Source organism: Artemia franciscana, chromosome 13 (assembly GCF_032884065.1).
Source record: "Artemia franciscana chromosome 13, ASM3288406v1, whole genome shotgun sequence".
In the NCBI taxonomy this organism is placed as follows: domain Eukaryota; kingdom Metazoa; phylum Arthropoda; class Branchiopoda; order Anostraca; family Artemiidae; genus Artemia; species Artemia franciscana.
Window position 1 is genome coordinate 31,624,021 of NC_088875.1, and position 19,578 is coordinate 31,643,598.

Consider the following 19,578-nt stretch of genomic DNA (forward strand, 5'->3'; position numbering starts at 1 on the left):
ACTTGTACCCAGGCATTTTGATTTTCTTATACTGATGAAGATTAGTCTCTTGTAGACAAATAATTCCAATTCTCTTATCATTTGCACATTGGATAAGATCAGCAAGTTTATTTGAATTTAAAGAGACGCAATTCCATTGTAGGATCTGCAGCTTAGTTAACATAGGAAGGGTTGAATAGATGACCTGCATGATATTTTGTGAGAATGGATGATAATTCTGTTCCTATTTCATTGAAAATAGAATTGGAAAAGTAGTATTCTGCAATTTCTTTTGTAATACTGGCTTTTTTATCTTTAGCCATATTTGATTGTAATATTAGGTCCACTGATGCAACATATTTAATTAAATTAGTAATATGAGGTCCAACTCTATCTTGCATAGTTATGGCTTGAGTAGAAATATTAGGAAAAGCTGCCACTCTTTCAGACCAAGATTTAGGCTTAGTTTTAGGATTGTTGAGGGATGGACTAGCTTCAGCCACCTTGGGATGCTCCTTAGCCAATGGAGGGTAAGAAGTCTCAGTAGGAGGTATGAGTGCCTGATTTGGGTGGTTCTTGTGGACCTGTAGCCAGGGTTTTTGAGGAAGGGCTAAATTCCCTTCTTTGGCCTCATTAACTCTTGGACCTGATGGTACTTTGGACCGCTTGGCCAGCTCCATTGCAGCTATTGGGAAAGGAACATTTTCTTGAAGAGCAATCTTTAAAACTTTAGCTCGTTGAACATATTTAGGACATGACTTGTGATCTGCTGATTGATGTCTACCATCACAGTTTGTACATTTAGGCACTTCAGTGCATCTACTTTCTGTAGACAAGGAGTGATTACCAAGGCAATTAGGGCACCCTGGCACAGAAGAAGAACAATACCTAGATGAGTGACCAAGCTTAAAACATTTTGAGCATTGAAGAGGTTTTTCTTGGTATATTTTATGAGCTTTTTGCTGACCAAAAAGGAATACTGAGTCGAATTGGGAACTAGCAGGTAAGATAAAGAGAACACTCTTACTACTTCTTGTTCCCTTAGAATCTAGTTTGCCCATACGATGAACATCCAGAACCTCCAGCATTTCCCCCTTATTGTTCATAAGGCCATCTTTCAAGTCGTCATTTGACAGTTCCAATGGTATGTTGTACAATACTATTTTCTGAGAATTTTTCAGGGTTGGTTTCCACCATTCAGGTGTAACAGGAATATTGCCAATTTTATTTAGGCTAAGGGCTTTGTAGGCTTCATTTCTGTCAAGAAACATAACCATTAATGAACCATCTCTGTTCACATTCACAGTGAAGCTGCATCTAAAAGTTTTGAAAAGATTCATTCTAATGTTAGTAATATTTTTGATAGAGAAAGATTGATCTTTTACTGTTGGAGTAAATAGGATAATGGATTTGTCCTTTATCTCCACAGCTGGATTTGGGTTTGAGAGTCCCATTATTTCAGGAGGACTCATAGAAGGTTTTTTTCGTTTCTGTTTTCTGCCTACTGTCTGAAAATCCTCATTTAGCAGGTTGTCAGTTTCAGAGATTGGTGGCTCAGTGACAGTAATCATGGTTTCATTCAGGCTATCATCATTGGATATTGGAGATACAACAATAGGAATATCAGCTTCTGATAACCAATTAGATGTTTGGCCCCCTTCCCTGAGGGGGCTAGAAGTGTTAGGAAACATTGGGTTCAGGAAAGGGAAATTCCAGAAACTCTAACCACGCAATAGATTTATATGAAAAGGCAAAATAATACTTCTCACACAAAAGGAGTAGCAAGAGCTTTACTTCCTTTCACTCAGAAAATAAATGAAATCAATAATATAAATTTTTCATCAATTGATTTCTTCTTTTCTTCCCATACTATTATCATACAGCAATTTATTGCTTTTTTATTTGAAAAAATTTAACTGTGTATTTCACTTTTTTGCATTTTAATAAGAAGCTTTGAGTCTGGTAACGTTAGCGCTAATTACTAAATTAAGACAATGGATGAGGAATTTGAAAATTAGCCTACATGCTTTGGCGTGTCAGGGAGACAGCCCTTCAAGTGAGTAGGGTTTGGAGAAACTATAAGTCTCCTTAAAGTTGTCTTGAAGGGTGAGAAATCAGTTAAAATTCTTGATGGGATATTGTTAGTATCTTGTAGGCTTGAGTAGGTGGTAAAATTCTAGACAAGCTACTTCTTGCTGTCTTGGAGAGTAGTTATTGTATGAAAATGAAACTTTTAGGGACGAATCTATTGAGAGACGTATGAGTAATTACCCAGCAGCTTATATAACTGAGCAACAAATAAAGTGAACACAGACTATGCTAGCCTACCACCCAATGCCACTTTTTTTGCTCTTTCAGAATATAATAATCACTTTTCTTGCTAAATCAATTTTAAGCCTCTTTAGGAACCTAAACGATGATATTTTCTTGTACATATTTTTGGATTTAAAAATGGTTTAAAATATTTATTTCAAACTTACCATTTCAATAAAAATCCATTTGTGAAAGTTGTATAATTCACAACTAGTCTATTGATTTGTCAGGATTAAGTTGAATAAAAAAGAAATTGAAAACAGTTCCACTATGTTTTCTTTTTGTTAGCCTGCATAAAAACTGCTGTTTCTCCTCTATGTCAAAAAATACCAAAGCCAACAGAAGAAACATGGTGGATAGAAAAATAGATAAATAATTTTAAATTTTTAAGATAGCTTAATTGTGACGAATCAATTCTTACAAATCATCTAACTTTAACAAAATGGATTTTATAATGAAATAGCCTAGTAAGTTTGAAACCAGTATTTTAACTAGATGTGTTTATAAAAGATATAAATATATTTGTGTGATTTAAAAAAAAATCTATTTTAAAGTTTTCGTAGCGTATCCGTATATTTTTTAATTATCCTAATTTCTTGAATTCATGTTTTAAATCATGCATATCTTAACTTATTCTTGCATTAGAAGTCATCATTTTGGATTCTACATTTGTAAAGTCCATACCTTAATTCGCATTTGCCAGCGAGATAAGGTGGTAGATCCTCCTGTAGGTTCTTGCTGGTGGTGAGTGATGTAAATATGTTGGCTTAGCTTCCCAGTCCAGCCTCCACTCAGCCCTCTCCCAGTCCCTGTTGACTCCAGCCTTTAAGGAGTCTCAGCTTGGATGGTAGACTCGGACAGGCTATTCCAGAGGGGGACCACCCGAATCGAAAAGAAGCCACGTCGTTTCCTTCTCTGACATCCAGGCAAGTGAAGCTTCAGACTGTGACCTCTTGTGTTGTTAGCCAGGGGTGAAGATCTGGCTCAGGTGGTTGGATTTGAAAATTTTGTGTGCCATGATCACATCTCCTTTATATCGTCGGTACATTAGGGTTGGAAGTCTCAGAGACCTTAGGCGATCCTGGTAAGGGACATTATTTAAGCCACGGACCAGTTTGGTTGTTCTTCTTTGGGCACTTTCAAGGGTTCTTGTGTCCATTTTATTTTGGGGAAAGGCCAAAGTCAAGCCAAACTCAAGGTGGAGAAGTACAAGGGATTTTTAAAGTTTTGTAACCACACATGACTTTTTTGTTACAAAAGAGCGCTTAATGAATCCGAGAGCTCATTCCCTAAAACGTAAAATTATTCAATCAAAGCTCTTAAAGCTTCCAAAAAGAATCAATTTAGAAAATTAATTACAGTAACAATCAAATAGTAATAAGCTACAAAGTTGTAGTAGAAATAGTCTAAGCATTGAAAGTCCCTTGGATATTCTCCATCGACACATTTAACACCATCTTTCAGAAATTACTATAGCTTAAAGCTTATAACTTTGTAACTAATTGCTAAAGAAACATTATAGTAAATTAAATAGTAATGAATAAGTGCTAAAGAGTACATTGTGATACAGTAAATGGTTACTGGTAAATAATGGTAATACTAGTTAATTGTTTTAGTAATAGTAGTAAAATCATAGTAGTATCCTTAGTTGTAAATTATAATGTATTAAATTATTGTTCAAATATTTAAAAAATACAACAGACAATTTTTCCTTGAGAAATTATAACACCATCTGTCAGAAATCGCTGTAGTTTTTAACTAACTAACAGCTGACTAATGGAAAATTAATTTGAAGTGCATGATTAACATAACCAAGATTTTTTTGGTAAATTACTATAAAAAAGTTATATATAGGAATAAATAGTATTATATTAATAGTAAATAGGTAAATAGTAAAATAAATAGTAAATAATAGTAATAGGTAAAATAAAATAGTAAAACTAGTAAATAGGTAAAATAAATAGTGCATAGGAATAGAATAAGCGGTTGATTTAAAACTAAATAAGCTGAAGTCAATTAGAAATGGTAAAATTCTGTTTTGTGAGTTCTTTCAATGGAAACATTATAACTACAAGAGAATAGTACCATTTAATTCCCCAGTTAACATTCCTTCCCAATTAAATGGTCGCTACAATACCAACTGTGCCTCTTCCCTCCCCCTCCCCAATGGGGGATATATAGCCTTAGGCTATATACAAAACTGCACAAAAACACTATACTAATTACATTCTATCTATATTATTTAACATTTTTCTATTAATTAGATTTCCGTATTTTTTTTTATTTTTACGCACGTTTTAAAAATAATTTAAAAATAATATATTTTTCTTAGTCTTCAAACAGTTCGTGGTAACGAACTAAGGAGCGACCTGTTTCAATACAAACCAAAACTCTAAAAAATGGAATTTTGATACCAATAGCTACATCAAAAGAATCGCATTTTAATGCTGATTTTAAATATATAAGTTCAAATATATAATATATAAGTTTCATCAAGTTTAGTCTTACGCACCAAAAGTTACGAGCCTGAGAAAATTTGTGTTATTTTAGAGAATAGGGGGAAACACCCCCTAAAAGTCATAGAATCTTAACGAAAATTACACCATCAGATTCAGCGTATCAGAGAACCCTACTGGATAAGTTTCAAGCTCCTATCTACAAAAATGTGGAATTTAGTATTTTTTGCCAGAAGGCAGATAGCGGATGCGTTTTTTTTTTTTTTTTTTTTTTTTTTTTTTTTTTTTTTTTTTTTTTTTTTTTTTTTTTTACAGAAAAATTTTAAGAAGAAGTCTTAAGGAGAAGAAATCCTGTATATTTTAGAAAAACGCATTATATAGCTGCCAATTTTAATTAGAACGACAAATTTTTTTCTTTTTTGTTCTTCAGTTTTGAAAAATACGAATGACAATATTTTACATTGTAAAAAAAAATACTAGGTATCTTTCCTTTCTAAGAAACTTAAACTAAGAAAACTAAGAAATGAGGCCAAAGCACCCCCATCATGACAAAATTAGATTTGATAAGATTAAGGCTAAAATAGGTTAAAGAAAGATACTGGTATTTATAAATTTTACTAAATTAGCATAATACAACTTATACAAGCTAGCTTATACAAGTCAGACAGAGAGGTTAAACTCACCTTGTCTGAATGAAAAGTACTGAATGAAGCACTAAGCATTGATTGAAAGCCAATAATAAGCGAACTTATACTTTTATAACCGATATTAAGCAAAACAAGGACAATGGTAGCATTTTCCTAGACATTAAGTTTTAGTTTCTACAGAAATAAAATCAAATAATTAATTTACACAAACAATAACTTTTGCAAATACACTATGGTAACATTGTGTGTTATGGGTTCTTCTGAAAAAACAAAACAAAAAAAAACTAGAATAGCATTAGAGTAATAATAAATAATAAAATAATAAAATTTATAAATATATAAAAAATAGAAACACAACTATCCATTGTTGTTCATTGCTTGAATCATTTATTTGTAATCTTTAAATATCATTCATTTTTTTCTCATTCCTTTGGAATGAGAGAAAATTTTGAGGAATGAGAAAAAAAAAGATTAAACCAAAGTGATCTTTTACAGTTCTCTTTTATTTTTCTTCATGTATTTGTATTTTTGTCTTAATGCCGCTTATGAGGACACGAGTTACGTCTATTACGAGTAGAGCGAGGATAGGCATCTGGATAAGTTGGCTATATCTTACTTATTAGCCGTCCAACCCAAGTGGTTAGCGCGCTAGACTGAAACATATTATATCCGCGAGGAGGGGTTTGAGTCCTAGTGACGTTGGTTATTTGATTTCGAACGTGTGTCAATGGTATGAGTCTGTAAGCATAGTCAGAGTCAACCCGGCTCCAAATGGGTACCTGGAGAAAATTGAGCAGAAAACATAGGAAGCGCCGGATGATATACCCCCAACAATGCGTTGCACTCATGGCTGAAGGCAGTGAATTAGGAGATCTGTGCCAGTGACCATTGGTCAACATGCGAGAATGTTAAAATAAAACTGTTAATGCCAGTATTTTAGTCTTAGCATATTCATATGCTTTTTGCTAAGGGGTGAGTGCTTTTATTTCAGAAAAGTTTCGGATGTAAGCAAATTGTTAGTTTTACTTATATTCAAAGCCTCCCTATTTACTCCCTTTTAGGAGGTTCCAATTTTCTTTAAACCTTTCCTGACAACATCCTCCCCCGTCCTAAATGAAGACAACCTGCGTTATTTTTAGCCCTAGACAGCTGGTCGAGAAGGACATTCTTTTGCAATCTATCAACCTTCGCCCTCAGAACGGTCCCTAGCCATCTCAACCTTTCTCTCATTATATTTTATAGCCCTAGACAGCGGCATTGAACCATACTTTTCTTACAGCCTATTGCTTGAAGTACGCTCTGTCAGTCTGGGGCTCAAAACAATATTTAGAGAATTTCTCCAGGAAAAATCTAGCAAATCTTTTCATACAATCTTTTGCTCCTTAAGGCAAAGTCTATCAAAATGATCCATATAAATGGGCATAGAACACAATCCTGCTTAGCTGTGGATTGAGCACAAATCCAACTACTAACCTCATTTCTTACTGTAACTGTAGCAGTATTTTTCTCGTACATAGCACTAATCACTTTAATGTATTTGTCTGGTATAAAAATATAAGACCTTCGCTAAAGCTCTTCTGTCAGCTGAAGTCTCGTATTTTTTAGCCGAAACGCAAGAGGGAGGCGGATTGTACACCCGACGAATCCTTGAAAAAACGTACCAGAGAAGAAGAGCTTTCCCAAGAGCCAGTCACTCAGACTCCAGAAAGTATTCAGAGACAGGCAGACAGAAACCGACAGGCAATAAGGTCTTCATTACTCAGATCTTTAGGAGTCAGATCTGCTGTTTTCAGCCTTCCTCTTCTACTATCGAGGAGTTGGTAATTAGCTGTCGAGCTATCGCTTCTGCTATCAAGGAGATAGAATCAAGTAGAAACATGTCATTTCTTTTCTCTTTTTCTTTCTTTTTAAACACATTTCTGTTTCTTCGTGTGTTTATCTGAGAGTGTGCCCATCTGTGTTTGTGTCATGAGTATATACTGACAAACAGCCAAACTATTTATGCTAAAATTTAGTTTTTTTGCAGAATTATTTTAGTACCTCGAAATGGGTTATAAGCAATTTTGTATTTGTCTATTTTACTTTTACATTTTTTTTTTACTTTTAGTATTGTTTTTTTCGCATAAATCACTTTTAGAAGGATGTCTTAAAGAATCGCTGTTTCTCGTCCATAATAAACTTATTTAGTTCTTTGGCTAAACTATTTATAATTGATTTGTCGGTATGGCTTTAACTTGTTGAGCTTGGGTGTTGCCACCTGAAAAAAAAAAGTCTAGAAAATTGCAGTCCCTGAAAATATTGGAGCATAGCTGGTTGGAAAATGTAAAAAATCTTTGCAAAGGAAGTAATAAACAAATAATGTGACAGCTGTAGGAGTTCCCTGTGGTGCTACCCATGTTGATTGAAAATTTGCCGACATAGAGGATGTATTTCTTCTGCTTTAGGTACATTGAATAGACAGTGCTTTTGCTGAAAATTAGTTAAAGATTGTAATTCCTCTTTATTTTAAATCACCCTTTCGTTAACTTTCCAAATTGTCGGCATGTATAAGGTTCCTTATAAAATTTTACAGACATTTTGAGCAAATATGAGTTTTCTAATTTGTCTGCTTTTTTAAGTCTCCCGTGATGCTGAGAAAATTGACTATTGGGCCCTTTAGCTTTGAGACGGTCAGCCGATGGTGAGACTCGTCAAGTGATTTTTGAGGCATCAAATGACCTAACAAATCTAACAAGAGGGAAAATTTTTATTGATGTATGTTAGCAAAAAAACTTAACTATCATGTTGACTAGCGTGGCTTACCAGTATCATTTGCGTAACCCCACAGGAGCTTGGAATTCTGATTTTGCTCGAAAAAGAGTGGCTTTCACTGCTTTTCGTTGTTTTTTTTTCTTGTGTGTTGTTTGTCTGTTTCTTTACGTGATTTAACTTTAATTTTCTTTCTTTTTTTCTTTGATAAAGACTTCTGTACGGGAAGTCGAAATATTCGGATTTTTTAATTATTTAAACTATTGTCGTTGTTTTTGCTTTGCGAGAGTAAAATTTTGGTTTTGTCCCGGTTTTTTGTTGCTGTTTTTTCCTATGCCGCCGATCTCAGCTTATCCCTAGAAAATGGTAAGGGTCTAACCTGTGCGGTTTTTAGGGAAAGTGTGGACCTCAGGCCGGAATGATGAATATGAAATTACTTTTTGGAAAGCTCCGCAGATCTCTTGCCTGGGGCCAAAAAGGATGGTTTTTGCTTGTCCAAGAGCCAGAGCCTATGGTATAAGAAGTAAAGTGGAGTTATATAGCCTATGTCAGAGAGGAGTATCTGAAGTTGTGCAGCCAAGCTTTCGTTTCATCAAACCATGCTTCTGCTTTTGAGTGGAAAGCTCCGTTCTAGCGGGCACCACTTTCAAATTAAAGATGGACTAAAATCTATAAGTGTTAAATATATGCGGCAGTTGCCCGGCCCCACAGCCAATATATCTTCTTTGAGTGATAAATAGAAAAATTCACAGAAGGAAAAATGTGGCATTTTCCCATGGGTCCGAAAGTGCTGCCATCTATTGTTTCTACTCATTTCTGTTCGTGATTTCAGCGGAGTTTATCATTCGGTTTTTCGGACCTGGGATTGCGGAAAAGAAATGGTATCAGATGAGCCTAATAAACTTTGTTCTCTCATTGCTAAATCAATTGGAGGTTATACTTTGCTCCTTTCTAAGTGTTAACGTTAGAAAGTTGGCCTTCCGCAACAAAAAAAAATCAACTTTTGAACTAAGACAGTTAGAATTTTTTTTCGACGGCAATTGATAGCTCTTGATGGGCTGATCAAAGTATATGAAATCCATTCTTTTTTGTTCAAAAATTCCTTCATGAGGTATACCAGTTTAAAAATTTCAAGGGGTTGACAACTTCAGTAGTAAGGTACATACTGAAACGAAATCTAGGCCAATACAAATTGTGAGACATATAGAGGACCAGGGGGAGGGAAGTATATATATATATATATATATATATATATTAATATTATAGCTTAATTTCAACTTCAATTTCAAATTAATAAAGATCTGATCACCCACTCGTAAGTTAAAAATACCTCAATTTTTCTAATTTTTCCTCTCCCTTCAGCCCCCCAGATGGTTGAATCGGGAAAAACGACTTTATCAAGTCAATTTGTGCAAGTCCCTGACACACCAACCAATTTTATCGTCCTAGCTCATCCAGAAGAACCAAACTCGCTAAAGCACCCCACCCCCTAACTCCCCCAAAGAGAGCGGATCCAGTCCGGTTACGTCAATCGCGAATCTACGACATTTATAAGCGACTTCCGAGATTAACGGTTTCCCCGTCCAACTCCCCCCAATGTCAACCGATGTGGTCGGGATTTGAAATATTAGATCTGAGGAAAATCAGAGGCTTAAAGCCGGTCAGAGCCAATTTATACGTTAATTTGGGCTGGTCCCTGATATGCCTGCCAAATTTCATCTTCCTGGCTTACCTGGAAGTGCCTAAAGTAGGAAAACCGGGAGAGACAGACCGACCAACCGACAGAATTTGCGATAGCTACATGTCACTTGAAAGATACCAAGTGCCATAAAAAGTATAGATGAACATTTTCAGGATAATATTTAAGACAGCCGCCAAATTGAAAACGAAATAGAAATCTAAATAAAAATTTGTATTTAAAGGTTATTAATTGCTAATAAAGAGTGTACAAGAATAGTCAATGATAACACATGTACCAAGACCCAGTGTAGCTCTTCTCGAGAAAACACTCGCATTTATGTGGATTTATTGGATGTCTTATGTCCCTGAGGCCTGTGTCTGTAATGAAGTTTCATGGCTCAATTCAACGAGACATCTTATTTCGCGCAGCAATATTCGTTTTACCTGGATCTGTGAAATACTGCACAGTCAGTTTACTAGAATCGGTTACCAATTCGAAGCAGGGATCTAGAACGACAAAAACTATATGTACCCAGGTTGTCTGAATCGCGTATCTATATTACTATAAAAACAGCTTGAGTGTTAGAGTTGAATTTTTGAGAGTTTCTGGGGGTTAATTCAGTCCATAATTTTCAACAAGAATATAAGACGTTGGACCAAACTGACTCACCATTGACTGACCAAATTAAGGTGAATTTAAAGACGAGCACATAAACACAATAATACTGCACACAACCGAGAAAAATTATCACTTTACCAAAGAAGAAAAAAAGCTATTTTCTCTGGATTTCACTAGCTATTGTAAATTAAATTCATTTTTATTTAGAATTGATAAACGAAATTGTTCACTTTGTGAATTTAGTGATGGAGAGACTTGGTATCATTTTTTGGGGGGTTCAAGACTTATGAAAGGGACAACATTGAGATGCAAGTCAAATCACAAAAGTTTTTGCTTCTCCTTAAAGTTTAAGTTTTTGGTTCTCATATTAAAGTTCTCTTATATATTAAAAAAGTTAATTTGTTTTAATATAAAGCAATTTTATTTTACATACCAATAGCGGCAGAGTGAAATATCGGTTCTCATCTGTTGCACATCGAGTTTGGAGGACAATAAACAGCCTTTTTCTTTGTGAGAAAGTTTGATTCCCATTTTGCATTTCGTATCAAATTTAGTAGAAAAGTGAACATTTTTAATTCTGTAGGATCGGAAAAAATTTCTGGAACTTAAAACGGGTTTACATGAATGAACTAGTGAAAAAAAAGGTTTTTCGCTGATTCTGGAAATACCGTTTTTAATAAGTTCTAAGTTATAATAAGAACTGAACGCAAGTAGGGAAGAATAATAAAGGCATGTACAAACCATTAGCTGATTTTTACATGTTCAACAGCATCCACAGAATTTGCTCTAATTGTTGGGTCTCCTTTATCATCTGTGGTAAATTATTCAAATGAGGAGAGAGAAACAGAAGAAAGGAAGATCACCAGTGCCACTGTAGACCTAGAAAAGTTTCAGTGCGTTTCGAGGATTATTCAGCTGCCTGAAACTTCAAAAGTGAAGAAAATCATCTTGTTGTTTGTCATAAAATAAGAATCACTAATTTTTTTTAGGGGTTTGAGGTGATAATGGGAAACTTTCAAAAATAAGTTTTTTCAAGTTTTATCTCGCAATAGTAAAATTTTTCGGAAAATTTTATTTCGCAATAAATAAAATTTATTTATCTGGCATATTTTCAACTTATTTTTCAATCTTCAATAAACCAATTTTTTGGTTTTTGGTGGATAGGTAGAGCTGAAGCTTAGATGTGTAAGGATAATGGAAATGTCGAATTACATTGAAGGGTTCAAACCACAGGACTTCAGAAAAATAGCATGCCAAAAACTTGCATAGGAAAAAAATTGATTCCTTTGTTTGACAGGACTCCAAATTCTGTCAAAGAAAAACAACGAATGCAATAGGGTTCGAATCTTGATGCTTGATACAATGATAGTTTTTTTTAGCATAATAATAGGTTAATTGAAAAGATTGCCTAAAAATGACTAGTGGCGGTTGTAGTCTTCCTTGAACCCGGGTCAGAATTATGATCTTAACCCGATGACCCATTCTAATTGCTCCCTTAAAGTAATGATCTGGTCTTTGCTTATTTATTTATTTTATCACTTCTTTACATGTCTTTTATCTCTAATCGATTAATGTCCTTTTTCTTTTCTAGGCTAAGCAGTAGCTGAGCAGTAAATTTTGCAGTTAAAAACTAACTGTGTAAGCCTGTACACTGTTGCCGTCTTTTTGTGTGATAGCCTTAATTTTCACAGAGAAAGGCGTTGCAACAGACCAGGCTTCTTGTAATGTTGAAGTTAAAATAAAAATCAAGGGCTTCCAACCTTAATTTCGTTTCATTCCCTGTAAAATTCTTGTTTGTGCCTTTTTTCTTCTTCTTTTTCACATTTTAAAAGAAATAAAGCCCTTAACATTTTTGAACTAATTATATTTTTTGCTCATTTTTTGCTAAGCGAATTTACTGCTCATCCCAGCTCTTTTGCTCTTCGTGAAGTCTACTCAACCAAGAAATTGCATCCTGAGTCATCCTGAGTCAAGAAAATAAATTGAAAAATTTAAAATATACTGATTTTGCTGATTTAAAATATATAAGTTTCATCATTTATGATGTAAAGAGCGGGGTGTTGAGGAGGGAACCACCCTTTTAATATACGGAATAATTTCTGTTCATTTTAAGTTTTAATGTCGCTCCTTACTTGCAGTTAAAAAAACTTTTTTTTTTAATTGTAATTACTTAAGGAACCCAGATTAAAAGGTTGATTCAGCAAAGGTTAAAGCTCATGTAGTAATTAACGTGTATATGCCTACAAATTATAACAAGAACAATCTGATTCACGATTTGCGTCTGTGTGCAAGCTTTTGGTCAGGTTTCTTAAAAAAGTGGCCTAAGAAGGATAACTTCATATACTGAGCTAATTTCCTCAACTTTAACTTAAATCATGTTGTTGCTTCGTTTGTCAGTCACAAGATGAAAGTATTTAAAGAATGATTCTACTTGGACCTCTTTCCTATCTCTACCTTCTTTTACTTATCCCCACCTACTACTCAAAATGTAGAATCGAGTTTGTTTTCCTCAAACCGAAGTTTTTAATTTGAAGACTGTTCTTTATTACTACAGTTCCAGAAAGCAGTACAGGTAAATCAATCCTTTTAAGATTGTTTCAGTATCAAGTGGTGTTGTTGAGGTAACCATGAGGTCCATGTTTGACTTTGAAAAAGAACCAAGCATCGAAAACTAACCCAATCAACGCTTAAAATCAATTGTGTAAGATATGTTATCGCAACTACTACGATTGGTCACGACTTTCAAATCAGATAGGCAGCGGAATATAATACGGGGTATCAAGATGGCCACCGCAAATGTATGACAAGAAAATCTTTTTCAAGAAAACCGAAAAGTTTTACTACCCTTTTTAATTGACCAATAAAATTGGTGGGCAATTATGCAACCTCCCTGCCAAATTTTGTTTTCCAAAATGCTGCGATAATTTTTTTGAGATAGCCATTTTCTTCATCCTAGTTGAAAGGCCCAAAAACTGAATTGTACTTAGAAATAAGTTAATTGGCCCTTAAATTATGGACTTGGCTATTTCTTAATGGCTAAGGACGGCTAAAAATCTTTATTTTTTACCTTAAATATACTTTACTGTAAATAAATCATACTTACAAATAAGTTTATAGGCCTTTAATTAATGGGCCTGGCTATCTCGTATTAGCTAAGGACTGCTAAAAAAATTGTTATTTCTACCAGAAAAAATACTTCAATTATACAATTGTACTTACAAATAAGTTTATAGACCTGTAATTTAAGGGTCTTTCTATATAGTAATAGCCAAGGACATCTAATTTTTTTTATTTCTTTCATAAAATATACTTTCTTCTGAATGAATAAAATATACAAATAGGTTTATAAGCCCTTAATTATGGGACCTGGCTATCTCATAATAGCTAAGAACAGTTAAAAATCGTAATTTCTACCATAAATTACACTTCATCTTAAACAAATAGTATTTACAAATAAGTATATTTGCCATTAATCTAGGGTTCTGGTTATTTCATAATGGCCAAGTACTGCTAAAAAAAACTTCATTTTTAACATAAAATACAATTCATTTTTAACAAATGGTACTTACAAATAACTTTATCGGCGGTTAATTTAGAGGGTCAGGGTGTCTCGTAATGACTAATGAATGCTAAATGTTTTATTTCTACCATATAATACATTCTAAACAAAACGTACCTAAAAATAGGTTTCTAAGCCCTTAAATTACGGTTCAGGCCATCTCATAATGGCTAGGAATTGCTAAAAACTGTTATTTCCACCATAAAATACACTTCATTTAAAAATCATAGAATCGGCTGAATAGTAACCAAAACTCTAAATAACGGTTATATAAAAACGGATTTTGATCAAAAAATATATATCAAAAGAAACAATTTTTATGCTGATTTCAAATATAAAAAATTTCATTAAATTTAGTCTTATCCATCAAAGGTTCCAAGCCTGAGAATATTTTCTTGATTGTTGAAAAAACAATGAAACAGTCCCTAAAAATCAATTGATCTTAATAAAAACTAGACCTACGTTGCCCGGGCAACGTGAAGTGTTGCAGCAACCTTTGTCCGGCTTTGCCGACTTAAGTGTTGTGAGAGCTACACTTTGATTTTGTTTCTTCGCTATCGATCAGTAATCACATGATCAAAGGCTATTCCTCAGCGTTGAAAAAACAACAACAATAGTATCGAAAAAAGGGACTAAATTGACTTTGCAGCCAGTTGAACTTTATCCTTTTCAATCGTAGACATCGTGACTGATGAAAACTTGGAATATTTTCTTATATAATCTATTTGGTATTATAAAGCTATCCGTAAATTTCAGGATTAAAATACCATAGATAACACTAATTATTACGAATTTATTTCATTATTTTATGTTATTGTTTGTACCCGTTGCGTAAACACTTAATTCTGTCAGAATTAAAGAGATCGAATACAATGTGCACCAATTTGCACAAATTTCTAGCCCAAAGTGAACAGATTCTTACTTACAAGTCCCTCTCCCATAATAGGCATCAAGTTCACCGGAAACAAATAAATTCGTACACCAGCTAGTATAGTTGCAAACCCCTCATTGCTGAAGTTGACTGTAGCCTACCAGCAGATTATTACCTACAAGTCCCCTAAATGTCTTACCACTGGAACCAAATTGGTTTTACCATCCAGTACACTGAAAGCAAATAATAGATACACCAACTAGCAAAAGTTGCTAACCCCTCTTTGCCGAAGGCGATTATTACCTAACAGCCGCCTGTTGGTGACGAGTCCTCTATATGTCTCACAATTTGTATCGGTCTAGATTTTGTTTCAGTGTGTACCTTACTACAGAAGTTGTCAACCCCTTGAAACTTTCAAACTGGTGTACCTCATGAAGGAATTTTTGTACCAAAAAATGAATGCCATATACTTTGATCAGCTCATCAAAAGCTATCGATTGCCGTCGAAAAAATATTCGATCTGTCTTAGTTCAAAAGTTGATTTTTTTTTTGCCGTAGGCTAACTTTCTAACGTCAACTCAACTTAGACTTAACTTTCAACTTTTCTCAACTTAGAAAGGAGATAATGATAAACTCCAATTTCTTTAGCAATGAGAGAACTTTTAAAGTTTATTAGGCACATAATGTGCCTAATAAACTTTACATGTGCCTAATGTGCCTTTCTGATAACATTTCTCTACGCCAATCCCAAGTCCAAAAAACCGAATGATAAACTCAGCTGAAATCACGACCAGAAATGGGTAGAAACATTTGATGGCACCACTTTCGGACCCTTGGGAAAATGCCCCATTTTAGCTTCTGTAAATTTTTCTATTTATCACTCAAAGAAGATATATTGGCTGTGTGGCCGGGTAACTGCCACATATATTTAACACTTACAGATTTTAGTCAATCTTCAATTTGAAATTGGCGCCTGCCTGCTTGCCAGCTAGAATGGAGCTTTCCACTCTAAAGCAGAAACATGGTTTGATGAAACGAAAGCTTGATTGCACAACTGCAGATATTTCTCTCTGACATAGACTATATAACTCCACTTTACTTCGCACACCATAAGCTCTGGCTGGTGGAGAAGCAGAAACCATCCCTTTTGGCCCCAGGCAAGAGTTCTGCAGAGCTTCCCAAAATGTAATGTCATATTCATCATTCCCGCCCGAGGTGCACACTTTCCGTAAAAACCGCACAGGTTAAACTCTTACCAGTTTCCAAGAGTAAGTTGAGATCGGCGGCATAGGAAAAAAAAAGAAAACCGGGACAGAACCAAAGTGTTGCTCTCGCAACACAGTCACACTCTCTGATTCAGCGTATCAGACACCTTTAATGGATAGGTTTCAAGCTCCTGTTTTCAAAAATTTGGAACTTTGTATTTTTGGCAGAAGAAAATCACGGAAGTGTGTTTAGTTTTTTTTTTTTTTTTGGTTTGTTTTCCCCAGGGGTAATCGTATTCACCCAGTGGTACTAAAATATCGGGAAAGGGCTCATTCGAGTGAAAGTTAAACGTTCTAGTACCTTTTTCAAGTGAGCAAATTAATTGAAGGGCGACTAGCCCATCTCCCCGCTACTTTTTTCCCAAAATCGTCCTATAAAAATTTTGAGATAGTCATTTTGTTCATCGTTGTTGAAAGACCTAATAGCTTATTCTTTGGGCATAACTTGAACTTCTCCGTACAGCCCCATGGAAAGTATTTAAGTCATAATATTTACCTATTGTTTGCGCATAGTATTTGTTATTAAGATACATGCATACATTTTCAGGTGGAGAGGGGACGAATTGTCTGCTGGGGGTTTTTCCGCAGGGGAATATGCCATAAGAAGGTAAGTTTCCAGGGAGTGAACTTGTCAAGAGAATTTGCCAGAATTCTTATACAAAATTCTTTTTATAGGTCTTGCTTTCTCTTTTCCGTCTCAATTTTACGCCAAGAGTGGTTAAAAGTAACTGTCCGGGGTAAATTTTCACTGGGATTGAATTATCTAGAGGATACTTCCATGGTAAGGGGGTTCCTGCGTGGAGATGGGGTCACATTTTCTGAAAATATTTTAAAAATGATCAAAAATATAGTAAAAAAAATGAGTTTATTTCAACTGACAGTAAGAAGTAACATTAAAAATTAAACAAATCGAAATTCTTCTCTATGCGAAGGAGGTTGCCACCTCAAAACCTCTGTTTACCCTTAAGTTTGAATTTTTTCGCAATTCTTTAAGAATGACTCCTGAAATACTGGGGTCGTTTAATTAGAGCAGCAAGACGACTTTTTCAAAGAACTAAAAAACTTTAGCGTTTTTTGGTTATCAAAAAACGCTAATCAAAATATAGTAAAAATAGTTTGGCTACCCCATAAAAAATCGTAAATTAAAGTTTAGGTTAAAAAAGCCTAGTTTTTAAATCATAATTATGATGCGTTTTATTCATTGTTTAAGCCTCTTTTATTTTTCCATTTTCCTTTAAAACTATTAGTTTATTTTAAGAAATGTGTGAGAAGTCCCTTTCTATTATTTATTTATTGCCTTATATTATATTCAGTAATATGGCATACAATTTACGACATAGCTATACGACAGGCTGATATCCTCAAATTCTTGTTTATCTGCTCTTATTTACCAATTTTGTTTTCCTCGAAATTACTTACAGTCAAACTCAAATCTCGAATTTATTACAAAAAACGGGCATCCTCAAATTCTTGTTTATCTGCTTTTATTTTACAATTTTGTTTTCCTCAACCGTTACATAACCTTTACATACGGTCAAACTCAAATCTCTAATTTATTACAAAACGGGACTGAAGATGACGGCCCTTAAAAGCGAATATTAGAACAATATTCGGGGAGTTCTGATTCACAATTTCTGGACGACATATAGATATAACAACCCTGCTACTTTTGTTTGGCTTATCTACTTTCTTCTTGGATCAGCATTTTTTCTAGGATACTAGCTTTTCAATTAATACTAGGGACAGCCTGTCGTTTGTATTTACAAGATTTAACGTAAGTTTTTTATTTCCAGGTTTATGCTTCTTCGCCCAAGCAAGTACTTTTCATCAACCAGAAAGAACTCTCCAGCTCAACTCCTTTCCACTTTATATTTCTTTACCTGTTTTAACATACTCCTTCTAAAATAAAATTCCTTGTCTTGAGAGATTGTGACTTATAATAGGCCTTAGGAAACAGATAAACTGTTGCCATAGTAGATAGAAAAATGAATCTATTCCCACGTTGAATACTAGTGACACGCTACAATAATTCAAAGCACTAGTATTCGAATACTCACCCCATAGGGTGAAACCTTACAAATGTTTTGGTTTTTTAAAAGTAAATAATGGTGAGATAATAATAACTTCAGACTCCTCTGTTACTCAACCTAAATTCGTTTGACAATTTCCATCATATCTTTATTATAGCACTTTTGTCTGTTGCTATTTTTCACACCTTTTCTAACCCAAAAAAATAATATGCAACCAGATGAATAAATTAGTTTTATCCTAAACAATACAGATTTAAATAATAAATCTTATTAAGCATATGAAATTACAAATTTTAGATTTTTTTTTCATGTTTATAATGGACTAATAATTTCTGATGAGGTGAGAAAATGCTTCTTGTTTGTTTTTGTAATTATATTTTATTGTCTGTTTTTCAAACGGAAAAAAAAAGGATTTTTCAGAATAGGTAAGACTACTATTGCCCCAAGGCTAACTAAATTAGCAGCAAACAAGTTTCATCTTCCTCAATGAGACGATTTTGCATATTTGAACTGTTTTGCATTACTTTTCTATTCTAAGCTCGACAGCTAGTTTAAAGATTTTGTCGAAAAACAAATCTCATTGTAGATAATTTTGTCACTTTGTTATACTTTTTAATAAAAATTGTTGTAGTAATAGCATCAGCTTTTCTAATTTCTTCCTTTCTTTAGTATGATTTACGAAAAAGTTAGATTTATTATTTTTTACTCTTTTCTGTTTATTTGCTATTAAAATTTGAAAATAAATAATCCGCAGGGGGGCCCTGAGTTATATTTTTTCATGAAAAGGGGCGGTTGAAGAAGTAAATTTGGGAAGGACTATGTTAGTTAAAGAACAAACGCGGCACAGATGGGTCTATTTCTTGGAGAAATACCTCCATCATCCTTGATCAAGGTTAAGGCAAACCGGAAAGACTACTTTAAAAAAAAGTATTTTGATGAAACTTGTATGATGTTGATTTTTTTTTTAGCTAGATAGCGCTGCTTATTGCTCTCATTTTCTATTACCATTTCCTCTTTTGGTCACAGAGAAATTCTCTTAGACGTCAATTTTGAGGTTTTATTCATGTAATGTGGTATAGGAAAATATTATTATGTAATGAGGTATAGGATTTTTCATGTTCTTATTTCTTATTCGACTTCTTATTTTTCCTATTTCTGTTTCTTCTATTCCTTATTTACAATTCCTATTTAAGAAATAAGGGTCATGGGGCAGCAATTTTTTGGGATGGATAGTAGCTGTTTTTGCACATTGTGTTTAGGGCACATTATAATATTATTTCATTTTACTTTGTTGTCAAAGTTTGGTAGTTTGATAAAGTGGTTTTATCAACCAAAATATTTTCAGCTCTGTGAAAAAAGGGTAGAGCATAGTTGTCCACCCCCTCCCTATATTTTATATAATAAATTTTAC

At 34.0% G+C, this 19,578-nt stretch overlaps 1 long non-coding RNA gene across 1 annotated transcript; it reads left to right on the top strand.

Annotated features, from left to right (window-relative positions):
- Positions 1-1,916: 1,916 nt before the first annotated feature.
- On the top strand, positions 1,917-18,062 carry LOC136034802 (uncharacterized). Its single transcript, XR_010619249.1, has 3 exons — positions 1,917-2,035; positions 7,001-7,264; positions 17,931-18,062. It is a non-coding gene; the product is annotated as an uncharacterized LOC136034802 (long non-coding RNA).
- The last annotated feature ends 1,516 nt before the right edge of the window (positions 18,063-19,578 follow it).